This window comes from Castor canadensis, chromosome 5, assembly GCF_047511655.1.
Source record: "Castor canadensis chromosome 5, mCasCan1.hap1v2, whole genome shotgun sequence".
NCBI lineage: Eukaryota > Metazoa > Chordata > Mammalia > Rodentia > Castoridae > Castor > Castor canadensis.
This window is the reverse complement of record NC_133390.1, coordinates 167,002,998-167,025,153: the sequence shown is the minus strand read 5'-3', so window position 1 is coordinate 167,025,153 and position 22,156 is coordinate 167,002,998. Positions and strand designations below refer to the sequence as shown.

Below are 22,156 nucleotides of genomic sequence, written 5' to 3'. Positions count from 1 at the left end.
AGTACAGGAACCAGAGGGGAATGAAGAGAACAGAAACTCAGAGCCAGACTCCAACAAAATGAAGATAAACTATGCCAAAGGACCCAATGAAGCCTACAAGAATAATTTAAAAGAAGACATACTACAAGTACTCAATGAGAATTTTATAGAGATGATACTGGATAGGGTCAACCAAAATGTACAGGAGACACTCAAGAAATTCCAAGACAATAAAAATAGAGAATTTGAAAAAGCAAAAGAAGAAATAAAGGAAACCATAGAAGCACTGTATAAACACCAAAGTGAAAGAGAGAACACAATGAATAAATGGATAAATGAACTCAGGACAAAAATAGACAACAATAAAGAAGAAAACAGCCAGGATATGGAAAACCTCAGAAAAAAGAACGAAACAGAACTGCAAAACAAAACGGAAGGCCAATCCAGCAGAATAGAACAAACAGAAGACAGAATCTCAGAACTTGAAGATGAAATGGTAATTAAAGGAAAAACTGAAGAACTACTAATTAAACAACTCAAGACCTGTGAAAAGAAAATGCAAGAACTCACTGACTCCATCAAAAGACCAAACTTGAGAATCATGGGCATCGAAGAAGGAGAAGAGGTGCAAGCGAAGGGAATGCGTAATATATTCAACAAAATAATAACGGAAAATTTCCCAAATCTAGAGAAAGATATTCCCATACAAATGCAAGAGGCCTCCAGGACACCAAACAGACCAGATCAAAATAGAACTACTCCACGACATATCATCATTAAAACAACAAGTTCAGAAACTAAGGAAAGAATATTGAAGGCTGCAAGAGAGAAAAAACAAGTAACATACAAAGGTAAACCCATCAAAATCACAGCAGACTTCTCAACAGAAACATTAAAAGCAAGAAGAGCATGGGGTGAGATCTTCCGGGCACTGAATGAAAATAACTTCAACCCCAGGATACTCTACCCAGCAAAGCTATCATTCAAAATAGATGGAGCAATAAAAGTCTTCCATGATAAGCAGAAACTAAAACAATATGTGACCACAAAGCCACCATTACAAAAGATTCTGCAAGGGATCCTGCACACAGAAAGTGACACCCAACTTAACCATGAAAAGGCAGGCAGCACCAAACCACAGGATAAGAAAAAGCAAGACAGTAGAGAGTAACATCAAGTTAGGTACACACAATCAAACCTTCAAACAACTAAGATAACTAAATGGCAGGAATCACTACATACCTATCAGTACTAACACTTAATGTTAATGGACTTAATTCACCCATCAAAAGACACCGTTTGACAAAATGGATTAAAAAAGAAGATCCAACAATTTGTTGCTTACAGGAGACTCATCTCACCGACAGAAATAAGCATATGCTTAGGATGAAAGGCTGGAAGAAGATTTACCAAGCCAATGGCCCCTGAAAACAAGCAGGAGTAGCAATACTTATCTCTGACAAAGTAGACTTCAAACCTACATTGATCAAACGAGATAAAGAAGGACATTCCATACTAATAAAAGGGGAAATAGACCAAAAGGAAATAATAATCATCAATCTGTACGCACCCAATGTCAACGCACCCAATTTCATCAAACATACCCTGAAAGACCTAAAAGCATATATAAACGCCAACACAGTGGTTGTGGGAGACTTTAACACTCCATTATCATCAATAGATAGGTCATCCAAACAAAAACTCAATAAAGAAATCCAAGATCTAAAATATGCAATAGATCAAGTGGACCTAGTAGATGTCTACAGAACATTTCATCCAACCTCTACACAATATACATTCTTCTCAGCAGCCCATGGAACCTTCTCCAAAATAGATCATATCCTAGGGCACAAAGCAAGCCTCAGCAAATATAAGAAAATAGAAATAATACCATGCATACTATCTGACCACAATGCAGTAAAAGTAGAACTCAACAACAAAAGTAAAGACAAAAAACATGCAAACAGCTGGAAACTAAATAACTCATTACTTAATGAAGAATGGATCATCGATGCAATAAAAGAGGAAATTAAAAAGTTCCTAGAAGTCAATGAAAATGAAAACACAACCTACCAGAACCTATGGGACACAGCTAAGGCAGTCTTGAGAGGAAAGTTTATAGCCATGAGTGCATATATTAAAAAGATTGAAAGATCCCAAATCAATGACCTAATGATACATCTCAAACTCCTAGAAAAACAAGAACAAGCAAATCCCAAAACAAATAGAAGGAGAGAAATAATAAAAATAAGAGCTGAAATCAACGAAATAGAAACCAAAAAAACCATACAAAGAATTAATGAAACAAAAAGTTGGTTCTTTGAAAAAATAAACAAGATCGATAGACCCCTGGCAAACCTGACTAAAATGAGGAGAGAAAAAACCCAAATTAGTAGAATCAGGAATGCAAAAGGGGAGATAACAACAAACACCATGGAAGTCCAGGAAATCATCAGAGACTACTTTGAGAACCTATATTCAAATAAATTTGAAAATCTAAAAGAAATGGACAGATTTCTAGATACATATGATCATCCAAAACTGAACCAAGAGGAAATTAATCACCTGAATAGACCTATAACACAAAATGAAATTGAAGCAGCAATCAAGAGTCTCCCCAAAAACAAAAGTCCAGGACCTGATGGATTCTCTGCTGAATTCTATCAGACCTTTAAAGAAGAACTGATACCAACCCTCCTTAAACTGTTCCATGAAATAGAAAGGGAAGGAAAACTGCCAAACACATTTTATGAAGCCACTATTACACTTATCCCAAAACCAGGCAAAGACACCTCCAAAAAGGAGAACTATAGGCCAATCTCCTTAATGAACATTGATGCAAAAATCCTCAACAAAATAATGGCAAATCGAATTCAGCAACACATCAAAAAGATTATTCACCACGACCAGGTAGGCTTCATCCCAGGGATGCAGGGGTGGTTCAACATACGAAAATCAATAAACGTAATAAACCACATTAACAGAAGCAAAGACAAAAACCACTTGATCATCTCAATAGATGCAGAAAAAGCCTTTGATAAGATCCAACATCATTTCATGATAAAAGCTCTAAGAAAACTAGGAATAGAAGGAAAGTTCCTCAACATTATAAAAGCTATATATGACAAACCTACAGCCAGCATTATACTTAACGGAGAAAAATTAAAACCATTCCCTCTAAAATCAGGAACCAGACAAGGATGCCCACTATCTCCACTCCTATTCAACATAGTACTGGAATTCCTAGCCAGAGCAATTAGGCAAGAAGAAGGAATAAAAGGAATACAAATAGGTAAAGAAACTGTCAAAATATCCCTATTTGCAGACGACATGATCCTATACCTTAAAGACCCAAAAAACTCTACTCAGAAGCTTCTAGACATCATCAATAGCTATAGCAAGGTAGCAGGATATAAAATCAACATAGAAAAATCATTAGCATTTCTATACACTAACAATGAGCAAACTGAAAAAGAATGTATGAAAACAATTCCATTTACAATAGCCTCCAAAAAAATCAAATACCTAGGTGTAAACCTAACAAAAGATGTGAAAGACCTCTACAAGGAAAACTATACACTTCTGAAGAAAGAGATTGAGGAAGACTATAGAAAGTGGAGAGATCTCCCATGCTCATGGATTGGTAGAATCAACATAGTAAAAATGTCTATACTCCCAAAAGTAATCTACATGTTTAATGCAATTCCCATCAAAATTCCAATGACATTCATCAAAGAGATTGAAAAATCTACTGTTAAATTTATATGGAAACACAAGAGGCCACGAATAGCCAAGGCAATACTCAGTCAAAAGAACAATGCAGGAGGTATCACAATACCTGACTTCAAACTATATTACAAAGCAATAATAATAAAAACAGCATGATACCGGCACAAAAACAGACATGAAGACCAGTGGAACAGAATAGAGGATCCAGATATGAAGCCACACAACTATAAGCAACTTATCTTTGACAAAGGAGCTAAAAATATACAATGGAGAAATAGCAGCCTCTTCAACAAAAACTGCTGGGAAAACTGGTTAGCAGTCTGCAAAAAACTGAAACTAGATCCATGTATATCACCCTATACCAAGATTAACTCAAAATGGATCAAGGATCTTAATATCAGACCACAAACTCTTAAGTTGATACAAGAAAGAGTAGGAAATACTCTGGAGTTAGTAGGTATAGGGAAGAACTTTCTCAATGAAACCCCAGCAGCACAGCAACTAAGAGATAGCATAGATAAATGGGACCTCATAAAACTAAAAAGCTTCTGTTCATCAAAAGAAATGGTCTCTAAACTGAAGAGAACACCCACAGAGTGGGAGAAAATATTTGCCAATTATACATCAGACAAAGGACTGATAACCAGAATATACAGGGAACTTAAAAAACTAAATTCTCCCAAAACTAATGAACCAATAAAGAAATGGGCATGTGAACTAAACAGAACTTTCTCAAAAGAAGAAATTCAAATGGCCAGAAAACACATGAAAAAATGCTCACCATCTCTAGCAATAAAGGAAATGCAAATTAAAACCACACTAAGATTCCACCTCACCCCTGTTAGAATAGCCATCATCAGCAACACCACCAACAACAGGTGTTGGCGAGGATGCGGGGAAAAAGGAACCCTCTTACACTGTTGGTGGGAATGTAGACTAGTACAACCACTCTGGAAAAAAATTTGGAGGCTACTTAAAAAGCAGGACATCGATCTACCATTTGATCCAGCAATACCACTCTTGGGGATATACCCAAAAGACTGTTACTCCAGAGGCACCTGCACATACATGTTTATTGTGGCACTATTCACAATAGCCAAGTTATGGAAACAGCCAAGATGCCCCACCACTGACGAATGGATTAAGAAAATGTGGTATCTATACACAATGGAATTTTATGCAGCCATGAAGAAGAACGAAATGTTATCATTCGCTGGTAAATGGATGGAATTGGAGAACATCATTCTGAGTGAGGTTAGCCTGGCTCAAAAGACCAAAAATCGTATGTTCTCCCTCATATGTGGACATTAGATCAAGGGCAAACACAACAATGGAATTAGACTTTGAGCACATGATAAAAGCGAGAGCACACAAGGGAGGGGTGAGGATAGGTAAGACACCTAAAAAACTAGCTAGCATTTGTTGCCCTTAATGCAGAGAAACTAAAGCAGATACCTTAAAGCAACTGAGGCCAATAGGAAAAGGGGACCAGGAACTAGAGAAAAGGTTAGATTAAAAAGAATTAACCTAGAAGGTAACACCCATGCACAGGAAATCAATGTGAGTCAATGCCCTGTATAGCTATCCTTATCTCAACCAGCAAAACCTCTTGATCCTTCCTATTATTGCTTATACTCTCTCTACAACAAAATTAGAGATAAGGGCAAAATAGTTTCTGCTGGGTATTGAGGGGGGGAGCGGGAGGGGGTGGAGTGGGTGGTAAGGGAGGGGGTGGGGGCAGGGGGGAGAAATAAACCAAGCCTTGTATGCACATATGAATAATAAAAGAAAAATGAAAAAAAAAAAGTAAAAAAAAGAAAAAAAAAAAAGTGCCCTACTGTTAAAAATAAGTTAGATTAAAAGAATTTACCTAGATAGGTCTACTTGGGAAGCTAAGATCCAGAGGATCACGGATCACAGTTTGAGGCCAGCAAGGGCTGGGAGGAATAAGATAGAGGGTAGAATAGTTAGCAATATTTTATCTCCAAAATAACCAGAGCAAAATGGACTACAGGTGTAGCTCAAGCAGTAGAGCACCTGCTTTGTAAGTGTGAAGCCCTGAGTTCAAATTCTATCCTACCAATAAAAAGATAGATAGATAAAATCTCCTTGCAAAAAAAAAAGAATTAACCTAGAAGGTAAAACCCACGCACAGGAAATCAATGTGAGTCAATGCCCTGTATAGCTATCTTTATCTCAACCAGCAAAACCCCTTGTTCCTTCCTATTATTGCTTATACTCTCTCTACAACAAAATTAGAGATAAGGGCAAAATAGTTTCTGCTGGGTATTGAGGGGGGGAGTGGGAGGGGGTGGAGTGGGTGGTAAGGGAGGGGGTGGGGGCAGGGGGGAGAAATGAACCAAGCCTTGTATGCACATATGAATAATAAAAGAAAAATGAAAAAAAAAAAAAAGAAAATTTCCATAGGAAAGGGCATCTTCCCCTCTGCTAATTAGCTCTTAAAAGAGAAAGATTAACATCTTTTTTCTTGCATAACAAGGCTCAACTCCCCTCCCCCCACCTTTTTTTGATGATACTGGGGTTTAAACTCAAGGCCTCACACTTGCTAGGCAGGTGCTGTAGTGCTTGAGCCATGCCCCTAACCCAAGATCAGCTTTTGACCTCTGTTCCATCTGTAGAAACATCTATAGAAACATCTATTTCTCAATGATGTTTAGGTTAAATTCTGGGAGGTTAATTTCTGGGAGGTCTTCCAGATTAAATTTTCTACCTAGTCTACTAAAAAGACACACCTTTGGAAGTGCAGGTTTATGAGTAAGGATTGTTTAGTGCTGTGGAGGAAGTAGTCAGATCAAGTCTAACTTTATAAATCTAAATGAAACTGTAAAGGGGCGGTGTGGGGCGGGGGGGGGGGGGGGGGGGGAGGGGGGGAGCACATGCCCTGTAATCCCAGCACTCAGGAGGCTAAGGCAGGAGACTAGGCCAGCCTAGTCTATATACAGTAAGACCCTGTCTCAAAGAACCAAAACTAACTAAACAAATATGCAAAAAGCAAGCTGTAAAACATTGTGGAGTTGGGAGTGTCTATTTTACGTATGGCTGTGTGTATGTGCGTGTTGATGTTATATCTACAAGTGTGCTTATGCTTGTTTATTGTTTTCACAGAATAAATTGACATATAACTGAATGCTCAAGTAAATTAAAACCATTAAATTAGCCCAAAATACCTTTTAGTTCCCAACTTAGACAAAATTTTGATAAAGTTAATTTAAATTTGTTGGTAAGATAAAAGTAAAGATGTCTTTCAAATTGTTAACATAGTTTTTGCTTAGGTCCATAGCCAATTAGGATTGTATTTATCTCTGTTAGATGTTTATGATACAATCTTCACTGATTTGTTTCACCTGTAACAATGTTTAGAGTTTTTATATGACAAAAAATAATTTAAAATACTGACTATGTTTGTATAATATCTTGGTTTTCACGGGTAATCTAGAAATATCTGTTAAAAATAAGTTATGTACATATACAGAAATGCTTACATGTTTATATGTAGAGCTAAAACATCTGAGTCATTTTTAAGTAAGTTTAAGTAATGAAGCATCAATGACAATAATTTAAAAGTTTTTTTCTTCTGTGTGTGTGTGTGTGTGTGTGTGTGTGTGTGTGTGTGTGTGTATTTTGAGACTGCGTATGCCTCCCAAGTGCTGGGATTACAGGCATGTAACGCTGTGCCTAACTTTAAAGGGTTTTTAAGATCAAAATTTAATGTACTAGCCAGGCACCAGTGCTCACACCTGTTACTACAGATACTCAGGAGGCAGAGATGAGATTAGTAGGATCACAGTTTAAAGCCAGACCAGGCAAATAGTTCTCAAGACCCTATCTTGAAAAAACCCATCACAAAAAAAAGGGCTGGTGGAGTAGCTCAAGGTGTAGGCCCTGAGCTCAAGACCCCACACCATTTCTTTTACTCTATATCTACAATCTTCCAGCCCTCAAGGGTTGAGAAGTTGATCTACAAGTCTATCTCTTACTTCTACTCTTGGTCAAGAGCTACAAATCAAGGCTCCCAGAGAGTGGCAGCCTCCATATATTGTGAAGGGAGGGGCAGGAAGGGAAAGTGAGGTCACTTCCATACAGGCCTACCAAAGGTCCCAGGCTGGACTAAGCTCCTGCTCTATCAGTGTCGGGGCTCGGTGCCTCAGGGTAAGGTTCCCCTTGGACCTCAAAGGTTCAAAGTGAATGAAGCAGTAAACTGACTGTTTCTCTGATGGTTGAGAACTGTGTCTACAATTCTTTGCCACTTCTCCTATCAAGAGTGGAGTCCAGCGCTGGAGGCATGAATCAGGGGTAGAGCACTTGCCTGATAAGCATGAGAGCCTAAATTCAAACTCCAACTTGGGAGTGGTGGGGAGCAGAATCTAATTCAAATTCTCTTGAATGACATGGCTTTAATGACTGCCTATTATTATTATTTTTTTAAGATACTTGGGATCAAACCCATGGCCTTGCTAATAAAGTGCTATACCACTGAGCTACATCCCCAGCCCCTAACTTCTAAGGAATAAGACACAGCATAAGTGATCTGTCTGACTTCTAAGAAAAAGTTAGAAGGGGTCCTGCAGCTTCAGCCTGGCTCTTTCATGGGACACCTGCCTTTGGAGCTTGAGCTACATATAGGAAATCTGAGGCTGCCATGCAGTGAGGGAACCCAAACTAGCCCAATGAAGTGACCACATGAAGAAGGCCTGAGCCTGCATGGAGAGAGACGCAGCTAGACGGCCTCTGGTTATGCAGACCCCTTGCTGACCCAACTCTGGCTGCTACCTAACTGCACTTGCATGAAAGAACAAGTCAGAGTTACCTAGCCAAACTATTCCCAAACTCCTGATCCACAGAAACCAGGGAGGGAGAATAAATGATTGCTCTTGTTTTGTAAGCATTAGTGATGATGTGTTATGCAGTACTGGATAACTAGAACAATCTTGAGTTACTTCCAGCTCAGGGCTTCCTCACCAGTTCCTCCCCTAAATATACTGTGGAGAATGAAAAGAAGCAAGATATTATCTCTACAATATTAATTCATTAACTCAACAAAATTTTACTGACCACTCAATGTGTACCAGACTTGTGACCAGATGGTATGGATACAAAAACAGTTAAGACCCAATCATGACCCTGAGGAAAGTTCATGGTCCAGGGGGATCAACTCAACACTTCTTAACTCTTCATGAGTTTGGGGGGACGGGATGGGGAACATAAGGGAATCGCTCACCTCACCTCCCCAGTAGTTCTATTAATGATAGGTGATGGGTGGGTAATGTGTAAGTGTTAGCTCATGATCACAGCGTTTGTCAGCCTCTCTTACAGGTGGGAGAACACCAGAGCCCACACAGCTGATGAGAAAGAAAAGAGTTTTGGGACCACTACAGTACACTGTATATAAATTTTTAAAAACCTTAAAAGTCCTTAAAAGGCTTGGCAATTAAGAGCTACAGCAAAAGGATATCTAATATAGAGGGGGGCTCAGGAGTCCATGCATTCACATAAATCACTTCCTTCCTTTATATCTATTGTTCAACAGGCACTGGGAATTCAGCAGTGAACAAAACAGAGTCCACCCTCATGAACATGAGCTAGTGGAGCTGGAGCAACTCATACCAACCAATAAACAAAATGACTATCAGGTGGCAAAAGTCCTATAGACAGCAGAGCAGGATTTTCTACAAAGAGGACAGGGAGCCTCTTTGGTGAGACTATGGTGACAGTGGTGCAGAGGAATGAAGGAAGTAAGTGGAGAGCCAGGCTGGGCATACCTAGTGTCCAGAAAGATGAACAAGGAGGTTACAGGGGTGAGGCGCAGTGAGTGAGACAGAGCGGTAAGAGAGAGGACTGACTGTGGCTGGCACCTTCCAGAGTCTTGAAGAGAAAGGGCAGACTGTATTTTGCTCTGATTTCAATCTTACCCATTCAATGGCATTTCCAACTGCAAATTTAAGGCTTCCCTTCCAGGCCAATTTTCGGAGACCTCTTCCTAATGTACAATGAATCACTCAGAAGCAGTGAAGGGACTCACAGGTACAGAAACTGTGTGCCCAAGGCAGTGCCTAGCAGGGGTCAGGGCCCTTCTGTATTAAGATGAAGGAGAGCCCAACTTCTCCTATTCTTCCTGCCTCCATCAGAAGTGGGGTTCGGAATCCAGAAAACACCATATAGGTAAGTAACAATGAAATAACCGATTCCCCTGGAACCTAGAAGTGCAATGTTTATGAGCCAGGAATCATCACTACTTGTGCCAAGCAAGGACATCAGATAAAACTTTGTCCCAAATTAACACAGTTTATCCCTGATTCTGAGCCTTGATTCAGCCAGCCCTTCCCATCTCAGGTACTGAGTGTGGGACTGCCAGCCAGTAGAAATACCAGATCAACAGGATTAAGCATCTGAATGAATTCATAAACCAACCAACCAATCAGCAAAATAAAATCTTAAGAACCTCTACACTCTCAAGTCAATGATTAAAATAACTACCTGGAAGCTAAGGCTGTAGCTCAGTGTTAAGCACTTGCCTAGCATGCAGGAGTCCCTGGGTTTGATCTCCAGCAACACACACACACACCACCACCACCACCACCAACGATAAAAATAAAATTTTAAAAATTAAATTAAAAATTATTTCACGTTAAGCTTTTAAAATTTAAGAAAAATAAAATGAATGCTAGAACACTACCATTCATGGGGTGTATATACTATGCTCAAAAATGGTGACATGGTGACAGCCGGGTGCCGGTGGCTCACACCTATAATCCTAGTTACTCAGGAGGCAGAGATCAAGAGGATCTCAGTTCAAAGCCAGCCTGGTCGAATAGTTTGTGAGACCCTATCTCAAAAAAAAAAAAAAACCATCACAAAAAAGTGCTGGTGGAATGGCTCAAAGTATAGACCCTGAGCTCAAACCCCAGTATCTGCCCCGCCCCCACAAACATGGTGACAAACGCTTTCCATGTATCACCTTGTTGAAGCTTCACAGGAGCCCTGTAAAATTAGATCCCTCTTCTATGTAGCTAAGATGGACTACAGCCAGCTTTCAAACTAGAGGACTGGCCAGTCAGCTACTAGGTCCACGGTCTCAAAGGTATCTTTGGCTCAGGGAACTGGAGGAGGGGGAGCACTGGAAGAAGGTAAGCTTAAAGGGGCTGAACTGGCAGGAAGAAACTGACTGGTAGAAGGAAGAGAGGATCTCCTTAGTCTTCATATTGGCACCTGTCCATCTACTCAGCTGACTGCTAGTTGGGCTGCAGCATTGAGAATTACAGAATGCTGCTTCATTCTATCAGCCATTCTTTCCACATTACTAAAAGTAGGTATTTTTCAGTAATGACCCTGAAAGTAGCTTTAGAGGCCCTGAACTATTTAATCCTCACAGTGGAAAGCTCAGGGCTCAGAGAAGTAGTGTGGATCACCCGAGATACTCTCACCTATTAATGAACCAGGACTTGAACTTGCATTTCCTCATTCCTGATTCAGTGCACATTCTTTAGGGTGGTGCTTTCTTGTGGAGGTTCTGCCCTGGTGTGAATGACACTGTATGTTTCTCATCTTTACCAGAGCACTGTCCTCTTACCAAACTCCCTGTTCCTGTGGCTTCTCTAAGCTATTGCCACCAGGGTCAAATAAAACTACACTGTAATCACCTAGATGAGTTTCAGAGTGACTTGGTGAGCACCTAGCACACTGCTTGGAGTGCAAGGCCTAGTGTTTCCAAAAAAAAGTGAATGAACTGATGAGTCAGGAGAAATACACAAAGCTAACATGGACCGGTTCAGGAGAGCCACAACTGTATGTCCTTCAGGGCTCAAAAGGATCCTCTGCATGCTGGCCACTGCATTTCAATGAGCAGATAGTGACACGTGTGCCCTTCACAGACAACTGCAGCAAGACAGAAAGAACCCATGCAAGGGATTCAGATGACAGAAAGAAGATCCTGTGCTGAAGCACCCTGGTTCTGCTGCCAGGGGAGAAAGACAGCCCCATGACATTGTCATCATCTTACAGCCAGCCATTCACTGAAGAGCCAACTTGACAGGAGATGTCATCAAGTGGAAATTATGCTGGAAAAAATTTGCCTCCTGTCTATATAAACCCCACAGTGTGGCATATCAGAGCCAAGCTGTAGCTTCTTAGCTAATAAAGCCACTTATAAAATACATCAGAGTCAAACTGCATTTGTCTAATTGTTCCCCAGAGAATGAGGCACTCCAACGCGCAGATGTGCACACCTGGAGACAAAAAGCAGATTAGTGGTTGCTAGGACTGAAGAGGGTGGGGAGGTCAAGACAGTGATGGCTAAAGGATGCAGGATTTCCTTGGGTGCAAATGTTCTAAAATTGATTGTAATGACAGATGCACAAGTCTGAATACACTGAAGACCACTGAATCGTACTCTCTAAAAGGGTGAATTGTGAGATATGTGAGCTCTATCTCAATTAGGCTGTAAAAAAAGCCCTTATCTAAATTATAAATGGAGAGAAATTTTTCTCATGCATTGCACTAGTGCACTAACGCATCATCCACTAACCTTTTCTTAGTGATTTCAGAGTGCTACTGTGTGTTTTTTTCAGCTGTTAATACGGCAATGCTCTCAGTATCACAATAAACAAGACTATGCCCTGTACAAAACAGCCCCATTTTTTCTGATTTTTTCCTAAAAATACCCTTTACTTTCATCCTTAAGTTCATGTGCTTGAGTAGTCCACAACTGAATAACACACTGGCTGAGTGAGCTTTGACAAGTTACTCAAGCACTCTATACCTCAGTTTCTCCACATGTGAAATAACAGTATCAACCTTACTGCGGCATTATCAGGATTAAATGCATAAAATGGTGCCTGGCAGTGGAAGCCAGACTGAATTGTAGCTCTCAACTCCATTCTTGCCACTCTTAGTGTCACTGCCTATAGCAGCCCTTCTCTGGACTCAAACCAGAACCCCCACGTAGCATTCAGAGCACATGGTGTGTTCAGCTCAGTGAGATGAAACAGGACTGGGTGGTGCCATTTCACAATTGGCTTTGGGACATCGTACAGGACAATGTTAGGTAACTTATCTCAGTTTGCCCCTGAACAGAAACACCCAGAGGTCCAAGCCCATCTCCCAAGACCCCAGCACTTGGGAGGCCGGTGTTCAAGTGACTCACAACACTTGGGTTTTCTCTAGACCAAGGGTTCTGAAACTTTGAAGATCACAGGCACATTTGAGAATCTGAAGAAAGCTAAAGACACATTTCCCTGAAAGTATATCTGTGCATATGTACTTACAAAGCTGTGCCCATGATCACAGGGACCCTTAAATCCTTAAGGCCTACACATAAACTCCTGGGTAAAACCCTAGCATTCTCAAGGTCCAGATATTCTGGGCCTCAAAGCTTCCATAGCAGCTGGAAAAGAAGGCTTGTTCTCCTAAACTGGCCCTGGCCAAAAAAAAAAAAAGTACTGGGAGCCAACAGCTGTGTTCTAGTCTCTGCAGAACATTTGCATCCAAAGGATTCCCAGAGGCCACATGTCAGAACAGGACACAGCCTGGTAGCTTGGGAAACTACTGGAGGGCATGGCCCAGGGGCCTTGCTGATAAGCAAAAGAGGAGGTTCCACCCTCAAGGCAGCTTCCCTGGCTCTGCCAGCAGGAAAGAAGAGTGTGAGGGGCTGAGGCAGGGTAGGACATTAAGAAGGAATTCAAAGTTGCTGAAAATTCCCCCAAATCCTGACTACTAGGAGTTGGACAGCAAAATAACAGCTGAGATTCTGCCCCAATTGTAAGAAGAAACTGAAAGGAGGTGGGAAGGGAAGAAATGTAGATCAGAGGCTGTTGGAATCATGGCTCCACCAATTACTAACCATGGTGCTGAGCAAATCACCTCCATTTCTTCATTTATAAGACAGAGAAATGAACAATCCCCACATCTTAGGGTTGTGAGAGTAAAGAAAATACGTGCATAATTTTTGTAAAGTCCTTTTCTTTTGGGTGCCAGGAGATGGAAGGAATGGTGGAATTAGAGTGAGACCTGAAAGTTCACTCTAGCCTCACAAGAGATGGGTTGAAATCCTGGTTCTACAGCTTAGCTAAGGCAAGATAACTAACAGCTCTGAAACTCAAGTTCTTCATCTGTGAAATGGCAAAAATAATACTTTTTGTGCAAGGTTGCCTTGGGATTAGAAATAATAAGTGAAGAATGCCTTGGTTCAGACAACACGATGCTCAATAAAAGGTGGTAGTAAGTATTATCAGAAAAGATAAGCTAAATTCAAGATGGAACTTTGGTGTTATTGGAAAAATAAAGGCTGTGGAATTAAAAAAAAAATCTGGTGTGAAGTTTTTGTAGTGCAACTTTACAGCTTTGGTCAAATGCTGTGATTTCTAAGAGTGTCGGGTTCTTACTCAATAAAACACAAGAACAGGAGTTGCCTACTGAGACACTGGATGTAAAAGGGTGGCCTGTGCTTGATATGAGAGCGCTGACCTATGTGCTAAAAGAACAGACCATATTCTTTGTGAAGACAGGGCTCTTAGGGGTTGAATGGCAGCTTCCAGTGAACTGGGCAGATTTCTAAATTTTTCTCAGCTTTGTTGAGGTTCAATTCAAAAGTAAAAATTATACACATTCAAGGTGTACAATGTGATGTTTTGAAGTATGTACACACTGTGAAATGACTGTCATGATCAAGCTCATTAACATATCCGTCAATTTATACAGTCTTTTCTTTTGTTTCCAATACTTATGATCTACTTTCTTAGCAAATTTTAAGTATACAATACACTATTATTCACTATAATTACCGTACTGTATATCAGGTCCCCAAAATTGATTGATCTGATACCTTCTCATTCTCCCAGCCCCCAGCCCCTGGCAACTACCCTTCTACTTTCGGTTTCTGCCGGCTTGACTGCTTTAGAGTCTTCCACATGTAAGTGAAATCACACAGCAGTTCTTTTCCTGTGTCTGACTTATCTACTTAGGATAATGGACTCCATGTTCATCCATGTGTTCAAATGGCAGGATTTCCTTCAGTGTAAGGCTGAATAATATTCTGTTGTAGATATATTACAACATGCTCTTTATACATTCATCTGTCCATGTACACTTGTTTTCATGTATTGGCTATCATGAATAATACTGCAATAAACACAGGCATGCAAATACCTCAAGACAAGATTTAATTTTCTTTAGACAAATACCCAGCATTAGGATTCTGCATCATATAGTAGTTCTATTTTTTTTTTTCCTTTTGGGACTGGGGTTTGAACTCAGGGCCTTGCACTTGATAGGTAGGTGCCCTACCACTTGTGCCATACCTCCAGCCTGTGTAGTTCTATTTTTAATTTTTTATTTTTGAGACAGGGTCTTACAATATAGCCCAGACTGGCCTTGAACTTGTGAGCCTCCTGCTTTAGCCTCCTAAGTGCTGGGATTATACACTACCACACCCAGCTATTTTTAGTTTTTCTTTTTGACAGCACTGGAGCTTGAACTCAGGGCCTCATGCTTGCTAAGCAGCACTCTACTGCTTGAGCCACTCCACCATCCCTAATTTTAATTTTCTGAGGAACCTCAACACTGTTTTCCACAATGGCTGTCTTAATTTGTATTCCCACGAATGATGTACAAGGATTTCCCCCTTTCTCCATTTCCCCTTCAATACTTATCTTTTGATCTTTGGGGGGCTTGTTTTTGGCAGAACTGGAGTTTGAACTCAGGGCTTGGCACTTGTTAGGCAGGTGCTCTACCATGTGAGCTACATCCCCAGTCCTTTTTGCTTTCATTACTTTCCCAGTGGGATCTCACATTTATGCCCTGGATGTGACCCCTCGTGTACTCCTTCCCTCATAGCACTAACCACCAGCTTTTTATTGGTTGAGATGGGATCTTGGGAACTTTTTGCCTGGGTTGGCCTTGAACTGTGATCCTCCTGATCTCCACCTCCTGAGGCACTAGGATTTGAAATCAGGGCCTCACACTTACTAGGCAGGCTCTCTTACTGCTTGAATCACTCTACCAGCCCTTTTTTCCAGATGATGGGTTTTTTCCAGATAGGGTCTCGAAAACTATTTGCCCCAGCTGACTTTGAACTGTGATCCCTCTGAATCTCTGCCTCCTGAGTACTTGAATTACAGGTGTGAGCCACCAGAGTCTGGCTTCTTTTGACTTTTTGATAACAGTGATTCTAATGTATCTCATTACAGTTTTAATTTGCATATCCCCAATGATTAGTAAGTTATGTTGAAAATGGTCTCATACACCTTTGGCTATTTGTACATCCTCCTTAGGTAACTACTTAAGTCCTTTGCTGGTTTTTAATTGTCACTTGGGTGGGATTTTTTGCTACTGAGTTACATGAGTTCCTTATATATTTTGGATCTAGCTACTATTGGACATAAGATTGCAAATGTTTTCTCTCATTCTGTTGCTTACTTTTCGTTTTGTTGATTATTTCCTTTGCTGTCATTGTTTGTTTTGTCACCTGTACTTCTGGTGTCATACCAAAACAAATCATTGCCAAAAAGCCCAATGCCATGCAGCCTTTCCTCTATGCTTTCCTGGAGTTATTCTCTGGTTCTAGATCTTACATTTGAATTTTTAATTCATTCTCTAGCTGATTTCTGTGAGATAAGGATCCAATTCATTTTTTGGATATGGCTCTCCAGTTTTCCTATTTATTGAAGAGACTGGCCTTGCTACTGTGTATTCTTGATACCTGTGTCATGCATGAGTTTATTTGAGGACTTCTATTTTTTTCCATTAGTCTATGTGTCTATTTTTATGCTAATACCATACTTTTTTGTTATCTCTCTTGAGACAGGGTCTCATTCTGTAGCCCAGACTTGGCCTGGAATGCTATTGTAGCCCTGCTGCCCTTGAACTCACAATCCTCCTGCCTCAGCCTCCCAAGTGCTAGGATTACAGGATGCACCACCATGCCCAGCTACACTGTACTATTTTGATTACCAGCCTTGTAATATAATTTAAATTCAGGTAGTGTGATGCTTCCACAGCCTTGTTCTTCTTGCTCAAAATTACCTTTGTTACTCAGGGGTTTTATGAGTCCATGTAAATTTTAGGATTTTTTCCTATTTCTGTGAGAAATGCCATTGGAATTCTGATAGTACTGTGTTAAGTCTAAAGACTGCTTTGGGTAGAACGGACATTTTGACCATATTGATTCTATAGGCAGACTCTTTAAATGACTGGGCATGAACATAGCCTTAGCCCTTTCCAGACCTGGGCTCAGCTCTCGTTCAGTCAAGCAGGATTCTCACCTTCCATTCTCTCTACTTCTTCTTGGCACCTCCCAAAGGAGCTGTGGTCATGGCCATGCTCCTTGAGCTGAGGGGCCCCTTTGGAAGGCATGTCAGGTTAGAACAAGGGCTGCTTTTTCATAGGAATAACAACGGCTTCCCCTGAATGCATGGCCTGCCCTCTGCTCAGGTGAGAAGGAAATACCCAGGGAGATAAGCAGGCACAGGCTGAAAAGGTAGCCATCTATTCAATGAACTTGGAGAAAAGAAGAGACTGAGGGGAAATGCTAAAGGGACCTGCTGGCCCCAAGACTCAGTTCCAGATTATGTTTTAATCATATCAGGACCCTACAAGTTTTCAAGGTTAAGCTGATCCTCAGTTTTTCTATGGTCCTCACACTGTCTGCAAGGTCTGCAGGACAAACAGCAGAATGACAAGCTCTATACACAGTGGTCAGAGATGGGCTCCAGACTCTGGCTCTTCTACTTCTCCCTAACTGTGCTATCATTCATGGACAAGTAGTTTCACCTTTTTGAGCCTCATTCTATAGCCCAAACTATAAAATATATTCCCATCTATAAAATGGGGATAAAATATAGGTACTTTTTAAGACTAAACTAAATGAGGTTAAGAAGTATGTAAGTACATACCACAATGCTTGGGACATGGTTTAAACAAAACAAACAATAGTTCTAGCAGCCCTTCTGGCACATACCATTTTCAGTCAACATTTGCTCCCTCCTCCCTAAAGGACAGCCCTTGGGGCCTGTAGGGAGATAGTCTGCAAGACTAATCTGAGGCCAAGGCTTCTTCATCGCTCTCATCACAGGGGACAAATAGCAGCTAGAGGCACCCTAGTCTCCTCTTGAGGATTTCAACAAATCATTTTGTGTCAAACGAGGCAGAGAAATCCCTCTGAAAGCCCCAGTTGAACATGTAAAATATTCATAGTGAAATGAGGAGGAAAGTAACACTCACTACCCTCCTTTGATGGATGAGGCAGCTGATGCTCACAAGTGAGAAGTGACCTGTCCAAGGCCACTGTAGTCTTTGCTTTACACTGGATGCCTCTACCCACCCACCAACCACCACCTCCTTGTTCCTCTCCAAGGAGACTATTTGCTCCCAGGTTCTAACCTCGACCCTCTTGAAGGTCCAGGGGCAGGAGGCGCATAGACACTGAGAGCAAATGGGAGAGTAAGAAACTCTGTTCAGGGGGTCTCCTTCCCAAACCCAACTCACACCTCCCTCCTGCAAAACCGTGAAATGACTTTTCACTCAGGGTTGTTGGGCTAGAGTCTGCCACCCTGCCCTCATTCATGACCACCTGCGGACTAACTCTAGCCACAGCCCCTCTGCCCATGAATGTCCCAGCAGCTCTGAGGAGGCTCTCTCTCATGCTGCTCCCCAAGCCACAGCTTCTGCTTCGGCCTACTCCTTCCCAGGCCTCAGTTCCCTGCATGTCTAGTGCAGGTAACTGTTAACTGTCTACTGATCATAGCTATAAGATTTCTGAGGGCAAAGATTGTGTCTGCCTTTTGCTCTGGCATCTAGTGCCCAGTTTATAGGGGAGGCTCCATTACACGCTTGCTGAGTAAATGTAAAGATGAAAAGCACGTCTCCCATTGAGGCAGGGGTCCAGACAGCTGCACCAGGCAGAACTGCACGGTCCCCCACATGATGATGAAGACAGAAAATAACAAGTCCTTCTTCCTCCTCACAGAGTCCCTAATTTAGGGACAAAAGCACAATGGATCCAACAAACTCTTCAGAAAGAAAAATCTCATCCCAGGCTCTTCAGCATCCTCCTGACAATTCTAGCTATGGAAAAGACCCTGGGTGTAGGTCAACCAGGCTGTGAGGCCTTTAATTCTCATACCCTTCACAGTCACATCTATAGATGTCTGGGTGGGCAAGCAGACCTCTGTGGACCCTGTGTTCCCAACTTAATGCACAGAGACTCACCAAATTTGCAAATATGCAGTAGTGCTTAGGTGATAAGCGAATTACTGTGCTCCTTGGATTTAAAATTACTAAATGCCAGAAGCATTCAGATATCATAAAACCAAGAACACTGACCCAAGGTGGCCATACTTCCAGGCAGGCCATTGATGCTCTATGAACTAGTTTGTTTTCAGGTGGAAGGGACTTGCATCATCCCTTGTTGCCAGTCTAGTGGGCCGTGCTCACTTCTCTGGGTTGAGTCTTGCTTGATTTGGCTCCTCTAACATAGCATTGATATGAAAACGCCCATAATATGTCCAGGTTTTCATGAAAACAGCTTTACAACAAGTGACTTGGTAGAAAGAAAAGTGGGCACCATGCCTAAAGTTGCTAACATCTCCTGTGTATGACTCTATCTGCTTAAGTATATGGCTAAGAAATCCATGAAGCCATTATCTTTCTGATAATATGAAGAAACTGCCTGTAAATGGAATCGTGACTATGAAATTACAGTACAATCTTACATAACTCCTGAAAAGAGCCATCCAGCCTTTTCTTCATGGAACCAAAATTCCTCTCTAACTTCATTTGGAACATACTTCTTTTCTTCCTTTAAACAGAAAAAAAGGCATTTAGGCAAACTTGTGATGCTGTGACACAAGGGTTTGACTACCTACCTGCTTTAATTTCTTTTTCCTCCTTGCATCTCTTCAGATTTTCTACTCTTGATTAATCAGTGTGGAGATTCTAAGGAACCAAAAGATAAACAGATTAGAGCCAGACATACTCTGAGCTGTGAACTGAAACAATCTTTTGGGAGGATAAGTTAGTATCTACTCATCTATTAAAAGTGCACATCCTCTGAGTCAGTCAAGTGCTCAGGAGTTTATACCATAGGTATATTCATAGGAATAAAAGAATATTCAGTGAAAAATACTGTGTATTAGCAAAAACTGCGGGGAAAGTCTGTTAGTAAGGAAAGAGTTAAATTATGGTGGATCAGTACAATGAGAAACTACACAGCTATTTCAAATAATGAAGGAGATTATGATGACCAGGAAAAATACACATGCTTGATTGTTTTAAAAAATATATTGTGAAATTACATCTATTATTGCTTTGTAGGCTTTTTGTTTTGTTTTGTTTGAGACAGGGTCTTGATATGTAGCCCAGGTTGCCCTAGAACTCACTGTGTAGCCCAGAATGGCCTCAAACTGGCTATCCTCTTGCCTCGGTCTCCTGAGTACTAGGGTTATAGGCAAGTATCAACATCCCCAGCTTATATTACTGCTTTCTTTTCTTTCTCTTTTTTTTTCTGTTGTTGCAGCACTGGGATCTGAACTCAGAGCCTACACCTTGAGCCACTCCACCAGCCCCTTTTTGTGGTAGATCTTTTTCAAGATAGGATCTCTCGAACTATTTCCCGGGGCTGGCTTTGAATTTCAATCCTTCTGATCTCTGCCTCCTGAGTAGCTAGGATTACAGGTGTGAGCCACCGGTACCTGGCATAGTACTGCTTTCTAATAAAAAATATGAACATGATTGTGTATGCTTAGAAAAAAGTCATGCACATTTTTTCCAATACTGATTTTTATGTACATTTTAAAGCATACATACTTTATACTTCAAAAACTTCCAAGTATACATAGAAAAAGGAAACAGCAAACTATAAGATTGGTTCTTGGGCTAGGTGTGGTGGTTCGCACCTGTAATACCAGCTACTAGGGAGGCAGAGATAAGAGGATCACAGTTTGAAGCTAACCCAGGCAAAAAGTTAGTAAGACACCATCTGAAAAAAACCTGTCACTTAGGTGGATGCTAGTGGCTCACACCTCTAATCCTAGCTACTTGGGAGGCTGACATAAAGAGGATCATGGTTCAAGGCTAGCCTGGGCAAATAGTTTATGAGACCCCCATCTTCAAAATAACCAGAGCAAAAAAGTGGACTGGAGGTGTGGTTCAGGTGGTAAAACACCTGCTTGCAAGTGGTAAAACACCTGTTTGCAAGTGTGAAGCCCTATGTTCAAACCCCAGTTCCACCAAGAAAACCCACAAAAACAAAACAAAACAAAAACTGTCACTTTATTTTTTGGTTAACTATAATAGGACTTCTAATCTGTTATTTTGAAAATTAAGAACAAAACTAAAAATAAATAAATAAATAAGTGAAGAAGCTGGGGATGGGGGAAGCACACTGTTATCTCCCAAGCATTTATGACTTTAATTTTAAAAGGAGAAAAATCTGAACAAAGAAAAAGAAAGCCAGGCACCAGTGGCTCATGCCTGTAATCCTAGCTACTCAGGAGGCAGGTTTCAGGAGGATTGAGGTACAGAGCCAGCTCAGGCAAGTAGTTCATGAGACCCTATCTCAAAAAAACCCAACACAAAAAAGGGTTGGTAGAGTGGCTCAAGTGGTAGAGCTCCTGCCTTATAAGCAGAACTCAGGTTTAAAGCCCTGAATTTAAACCTCAGTACCACCAAAAAGAAAACAAAGAAAAAAAATTTCCTCCTTTAAAATTAAAAAAAAAAAAAAAAAAAGGCCTAGAACTTAATACTCCTTTTTTCCTCCAAAGCTAACTGAATCCACTCCTAGGCATGGCTGTCTGCTGGGAAAAAGTCACAAATCCCAGCATTCCAGCATCACTGCTCACAGCTTCCTTCTCCGAGCAGATGCTCTGGCTTCTGTATTGCATGGGGCCAGCAATCCAGGTAAGAGAAACAGGGATGTTTTTCAAATCATTTGGACAGAAGAAGAAAGGAGAAGAGATGACAAAAATCAGAGAAAAAGAAGTGAAGAGTGTTCACAACAAGCTCTCGAAGGAGAGCTGCCTATGCCCAATCTGCCATTTCCAAGTTACATGAAAGGTCCTCTGCCCTCCCTGGAGGAATGCTCTCAATTTTCATTTCACTGATAACAAACCTTTCATTAAAATCATGGTGATATTTGCCATTTCTACAACCTTCCTATTTTACAAAGCATCCTCCTCACTTTGCTCCACTCTTGACTTGCAATCCAATCATTCCCCCGTAACAGCAAGCACCACAAGCCAGTGTCCTGAGATTCTGCTGCATTCTCTTAACCTTCCCCCAGCCCCAAACTTCACCGGTAATGCTCCCCTCCTACTAGGTGCTTTGACCTCACTGGCCTCTTTCTGTTTTGTCAACACTCCATATGCTTTCCTGACCTGAGCCCTCCACACGTGTCCGCCTCCCTGCCTGGGTTATTCTTCCTTGTTCCACACTCCTTTCT

The 22,156-nt window shown here is 41.1% G+C and overlaps 1 protein-coding gene across 6 annotated transcripts in view; it reads right to left on the bottom strand.

Moving 5' to 3' along the window:
* The window catches only part of Pkig (cAMP-dependent protein kinase inhibitor gamma), a 102,801-nt gene that overhangs the window by 18,261 nt on the left and 62,384 nt on the right, over positions 1 to 22,156 (bottom strand). For 4 of the 6 annotated variants that reach the window (XM_074074829.1, XM_074074831.1, XM_074074832.1 and 1 more), the window contains exon 2: positions 19,584 to 19,653. The exons of the other annotated variants lie outside the window; for them this stretch is intronic. The gene's annotated coding sequence lies outside the window, so the exon portion shown is untranslated. The remainder of the gene's footprint in view (positions 1 to 19,583; positions 19,654 to 22,156) is intronic. 6 annotated transcript variants of the gene reach the window in all.